We start from the raw sequence: 6,000 nt of genomic DNA, 5'->3' as shown, positions 1-6,000 counted from the left end.
GCGGGCCTGGGGTGGCTGCTGACCAGTTTATGACATCCAGCCCCAGTCTGTGTTGCCTGGGTGCTCGCTCATGAGAGGGGCTGTGTCCTGGGTTCCCGAGGGTCCCAGCACTTCCCTTTCCTTGCCCTCCACCCACCCACCCACCTGACCAGGGCCCCTTGTTAATCCTACCCATCAGTCATTTCAGGAAACCTATGTTTACTGTGTAGCACCCAGGCAAACACGCTCTACAAACTCAACTTGTATATTTGGCAGATTAAATTTAGCATTATCTTAATCCTCAAAAAAAAAAAAAAAAGAGAGAGAGAGAGTTTGCTGGGCCACGCGGACTAACCAGATTCCCCCTGAAGAGACTTGACTTGTTGAGTTCCGTTTATCCTCTTTAACTTTTTTAGTGAAGGCTTCTTGGCTTCTTTTAGAATTGTTTAAAGAGTTTAGAAAAGTTAAGAGGGACAGCAAAAATTTGATAAGCAGGATTCTAGATTATCTTTGAGGATGAAGTGATTGGCCGTGTCTAGCAAGAAGCAATTTAATAGAAACAAACATCTTGAATTGTAAAGGATGCTACAAGAGAGATTCAGTCATTCGAATGTTTCTAAAAGGTTTAATTAGCAATATACTGACTACTATAAAGAGCTTAGAAATCCAGAGAGAGTGAGCCTCAGTGGCATGATGCATCATATCTTCTGACTACTAACTGTAAGGTCAGTAGATGAAGCCCATTGGTGGTTCTTTGGGAGAAATTTGAGCAGTTTTAACTTCAGAAACACAAACAAGTTTCATCATAATTTGGAATCAACTCAGCAGTGGGATGTGTGTGTGTGTGTGTGTGTGTGTGTGTGTGTGTGTGTGTATGTATGTATGTATTGAGAGCATAAGTGACATCCACTTCCTAAATAACATGCTTCCAGAAACCATAAGAACTTTAATAAATGTTGATAGTTGTAGAAGTGCTTCAAGCCTTTTGTTCATAGGGTTGCTATGAGTTGTGCTTGATTAGAAGGCAATCAACAACAACAAAATATATTAATCAATAGGATTCATCAGCCTCCCCTAGGAAACTCTTATAGGAGAAGATGCCCTAAGGCACAAGAAGTCAATACTGGAGCAGAAGTTCAAAACTCCTGAAGTCAAGAGATATTGCTCTTAGTGGAAGAAACTGGCAACAGCCTGAGGCATTAGGAAACACAGAAGCCAGAAAGATTGACATATAGGCCATCTCATCAAGGGCTGGATAGGGGAGATTGTTGTTGAATGGAGTAGGTGGGAGTAGATGTAAATGCTGGTGGAGCAGGGCAAGGAGTGGCTCAAAACACACCTGGCAAGTAGGGGACAAAACAAAATCTATTGTTTTGTGATGGGGGTCAGGATTGGTGGAAGATCTATCAACAATCTGCATTATGCAGATGACACAAACCTGCTTGCTGAAACTGAGGAGGACCTGAAGCACTTGTTACTGAGGGTCAAGGACTGCAGCCTTCAATATGGATTGAGGCTTAATGTCAAGAAGAAAAAGATTCTCACCACTGGACCAATTGGCAGCATCAGGATGGATGGTGAAGAGATTGGGATTGTTCACAGCTTCAGTTGGCTTGGCTCCACAGTTAACACTCTTGGCACCAGTAGCCAGGAAATTAAAAGACGTATTTCCATGGGAAAGTCTGCTGTTAGGGACCTTTCCAAAGTTCTGAAGAGCAATGGTATCTCTCTGGAGACTAAGGTGCATCTGATACAGGCCATGGTCTTTGCAATCACTTGTTATGCATCAGAGAGTTGGACAATGACTAGGGAGGATAGATGGAGAATTGATGCCTTTGAGCTGTGGTGCTGGAGAAGAGTATTGAGTGTACCATGGACTGCTAGGAAAATAAACAGATTCATCCTGGAGAGGGTTAAACCAGGTGCCTCCTTGGAGGCAAGGATTCTGAGGCTTCGTCTAACATATTTTGAGTATGTTGTAAAGAGGGACCAGTCCTTGGAGAGGGACATCACGCTTGGTAGGGTGGATGGACAACGCAGAAGGGGAAGGCCCTCTATGAGGTAGATTTATTCAGTGACTGTGATAATTGTGATGGGTGTATTGGAGACGGTGCGATTGGCACAGGACAGAGTTTAGGGCTCTTGTACATAGGGTCGCTATGTGTCGCAAGTCACTCGATGGTACATAACAACAACAACTACTACTGCGAAATATCTTTAACCTGCTCTTATCTCTAAAATGCTTGTCTGACAGGTAATGTTCTAAATCTGAGCAGTCTAATTAAGACAGACTGGGAAGAATTGGCCATCTACTTCTGAAGTACAAGACCCTATATACAACAGAGCACACCTAGACAAGCAGATATGGCAACTGAGGCTGAGCCCACAAGTATAGGAACAAATAGAAGGAGAAACAGCTGTAAGCAGATTGGAACGTGGAATTTAAGACCATGAATGCAGGAAAACTAGCTATCGTTAAGAAAGAAATGGAACGCATACATATTGAAGTACTAGGTATTGGCGAGATGAGATGGATTGGCATGGGACATTTTTGAGTTAGAGGATCATATGCTTTACTATGCTGGAGATCAAAAGGTGAGGAAAAATGGGGTTGCTTTCATAGTTAAAACAAGTCATTTCTAGATCCATCCTGAAATTCAATGTTGTGAGTGATAGGATAATATCTATAAGCATACAAGGAAGTCCAATGAAATATATGCACCAACAACCAGAGCCAAAGAGGATGAAATAGAAGATTTCTACTAACTTTTACAGTCAGAGATTGATCGAACATGCAATCAACATGCGTTAGTAATAATGGGTGATTGGAATGAAAAAGTTAGGATTAGAGAAGAATAATCAGCAGTTAGAAAACATGGACTTGGTGACAGAAATGCAGCTGGAGATAGAATGATAGAATGTTGCACAATCAACGACTTAGTCATTGCAAATACATTTTATAAGAAACATAAATGCAGGAGATATATATATATATATATTGTTTTCACCTGATGCTATGCATAGGAATCAGATCAATTACATCTGTGGAAAGAATCGCTGGAGAAACTCAGTATCAGCTGTGAAAACTAGACCAGGTGCTGACTGTGGAACAGACCACTAACTATTCGTATGCAAGTTCAAGCTGAGGCTGAAGAAAATTAAAGAAGTCTACAGGAACCAAAATTTGACCTTGAGTCTATCCCACCTGAATTTCGAAACTTTCTCAGGAACAGGTTTAAGGCCTTGGGCATTAATGAGCAAAGACCAGACAAGCTGTGAGAGGATATCAAGAATATCTCCCAGGAAGAATACAAAAGGTCATTACAAAGGCAGAGAAGGAAGAAAAGACCAAGGAGGATGTCAGAAGAAACTCTAAATATTGCACTGGGGCACCGAGAAGCCAAAGCAAAGGGAAGAAATCAAGATATTTAGGAGTTGAACAGAAGACATCAGAAGACAGCAAGGGAAGACAAAGGAAAGTATAACAATGAAATGTACAAGAAGCTGGTATAAGAAAATCAAAAGGGGCAAACTCGCTCAGCATTTCTTAAGCTCAAGGAACTGAAGAACAAAATAAACTCTGAGTTGCAATACTTAAGGATGCTTTATACAGTTATTAAATGATGAAGGAAACATTAAAGAAGATGGAAAGCGTATATAGATTTATTGTACCAAAAGGAATTGGTGCACACAGAAGAATTTTATGAAACAACTTATGAGCAAGAGCCTGTGGTGATAAAGGAGGAAGTTCAATATGCTCTGAAATAATTGGCAAAAAACAAGGCCCCAGAAATTGATGGCATACTGATTGACATATTTTAACAAATATATGTTGCCCTGGATGTGCTCACCAAATTGTGCGAAGAAATCTGGAGGACAACCACCTGACCTACTGATTGGAAGAGATCTATATTTGTTCCCATTCCAAAGAAAGGTGTTCCAACAGAGTGTGGAAACTAGCGAGCAATATCACTGATATCATGCAAGCAAGATTCTGCTGAAGATCATCCAAAAACTACTAGAACAGCACATAAACAGAGAACTGCCTGAAGTGCAGGCTAGATTTAGAAGAGGTCATGGCACTAGGGATATTATAGCTAATGCCATATGGATTTTGCCTGAAAGCAGAGAGTACGAGAGGAATGTCTATCTGTATTTCATTGACTATGCAAAGGCATTTGACTGTGGGGATCACAACAAACTGTGGCTGACTTTGAGAGAAATAGGAATCTCAGACACTTTATTATGCTTATGCAAAACTTATAGTTGGACCAGTAGAGAATTGTCAGAACAGAGCAAAGAACCACTGCATGGTTCAAAACTGGGAAAGGTGTGTGTCAAAGATGTGTCCTATTTCCATATCTTTTTAATCTATATGCAGACCAGAATATCTGGGAAGCTGGGCTCTATGAGGAGAAGTGTGGCATCAGTATTGGAGGTAGACTTATCAACAATCTGCATTACGCAGATGACACAACCCTGCTGATACTGAGGAGGACCTGAAGTGCTTGCTACAGAAGGTCAAGGATTGCAGCTTTCAATATGGATTCTCACCACTGGGCTGATTGGTTGTATCATGATAGATGGTGAATAAATTGAGATTGTTGACAGCTTTATTTTGCTTGGCTCTACAATCAACATTCTTGGTACCAGCAGCCAGGAAATTAAAAGATGAATTGCACTGGGAAAGTCTGTTGTCAGAGACCTCTCCAAGGTACTGAGGAGCACTGATGACAGTCTGGAGACTAAGGTGTGCCACGGTCTTTGCCATTACATGCTATGCTTGAAAGAGCTGGACAATGACTAGAGATGATAAAAGGAGAGTTGATGCCTTTGAGCTTTAGTGCTGGAGAAGTGTATTGAATATACCGTGGACGGCTAGGAGAACAAACAAGTTCGTCCTGGAGAGGGTGAAGTCAGGTTGCTCCTTGGAGGCAAGGATTCTGAAGCTTCGTCTGACATAGTTTGGACATGTTGCAAAGAGGGACCAGTCCTTGGAGAGGGCCATCATGCTTGGGAGGGTGGAGGGACGGTGCAGGAGAGGAAGATTCTCGATGAGATGGATTGATTCCTTCACTGGGATAATGGGGATAGGCATGTTGTAGACATTGAGATTGGCAAGGGATAGATCATACATAGTTGTGCATAGGGCCACTGTGAGTCACAAGTAAGGCATTGAACACCAATGATAGACCAGATCAGTTGTGGGTTGATATCGAGGATATCATCCATGAAGAAAACAAAAGGTTATTACAAAACAGAGGAGAAAGAAAAAACAGAAACGGTTGTCAGAAGAGACTCTAAAGGTTGCACTGGAATGCCAGAACACCAATAAAAGTCAACATGTCAAAGTAAAAGAGCTGAGCAGATGATTTCAAAAGGTAGCTCGGGAGAACGAAACAAAGTATTATAAAGCAATGTGCAGAGGGTTGGAATTGGAGAATAAAAAGAGGAGAACTTGCTCTGCATTTCTCAAGCTGAAAAAACTCTAAAACAAATTTAGGCCTTGTGTCGCAATGTTGAAAGATGCTATGGGAAATATAATGAATGACTCAGAGAGCATCAAAAGAAGATGGAGGAAATACACAGAGTCACTATACCAGAAAGAACTGATTAACACTAAAAAATTTCAGGAAGTTCCATATAAACAGATGCCAATGGTAATGAAAGAGAAAGTGGAAGTTGTACTGACGGCATTGGCAAAAAATAAGGCCCCAGAAATCGATGGGATACCAATTAACTTATTTCAATTAACAGATGCAGCCTTGGACGCACTCACTGGTCTATGCCAGGAAATTTGGAGGGTGGTTGTCTGGCCAACAGATTGAAAGAGGTCTATATTTGTTCCTATTCCCAAGAAGGCTGATCCAACTGAATATAGAAATTAATGAACAATATTAGTGATATCACATGCTAGCAAAATTCGGCCAAAGATGATTGAAAAAAGAAAAAAATGGCTGAAACAGTACATATGCAGGGAATTGCCAGAAGTTCAAGCAGGATTCAGAAGAGACCATGGTA

General features: G+C 41.1%; 1 protein-coding gene across 1 annotated transcript in view; it reads left to right on the top strand.

Annotated features, from left to right (window-relative positions):
• Window positions 1–6,000, top strand: part of TNNI3K (TNNI3 interacting kinase) — a 617,968-nt gene that overhangs the window by 511,765 nt on the left and 100,203 nt on the right. The window lies entirely within an intron of this gene.

The sequence above is a fragment of the Elephantulus edwardii genome, unplaced genomic scaffold (assembly GCF_000299155.1).
Source record: "Elephantulus edwardii isolate Elephantulus edwardi_28Jun2011 unplaced genomic scaffold, EleEdw1.0 scaffold00398, whole genome shotgun sequence".
In the NCBI taxonomy this organism is placed as follows: domain Eukaryota; kingdom Metazoa; phylum Chordata; class Mammalia; order Macroscelidea; family Macroscelididae; genus Elephantulus; species Elephantulus edwardii.
This window is presented reverse-complemented; position numbering and strand designations above follow the sequence as displayed.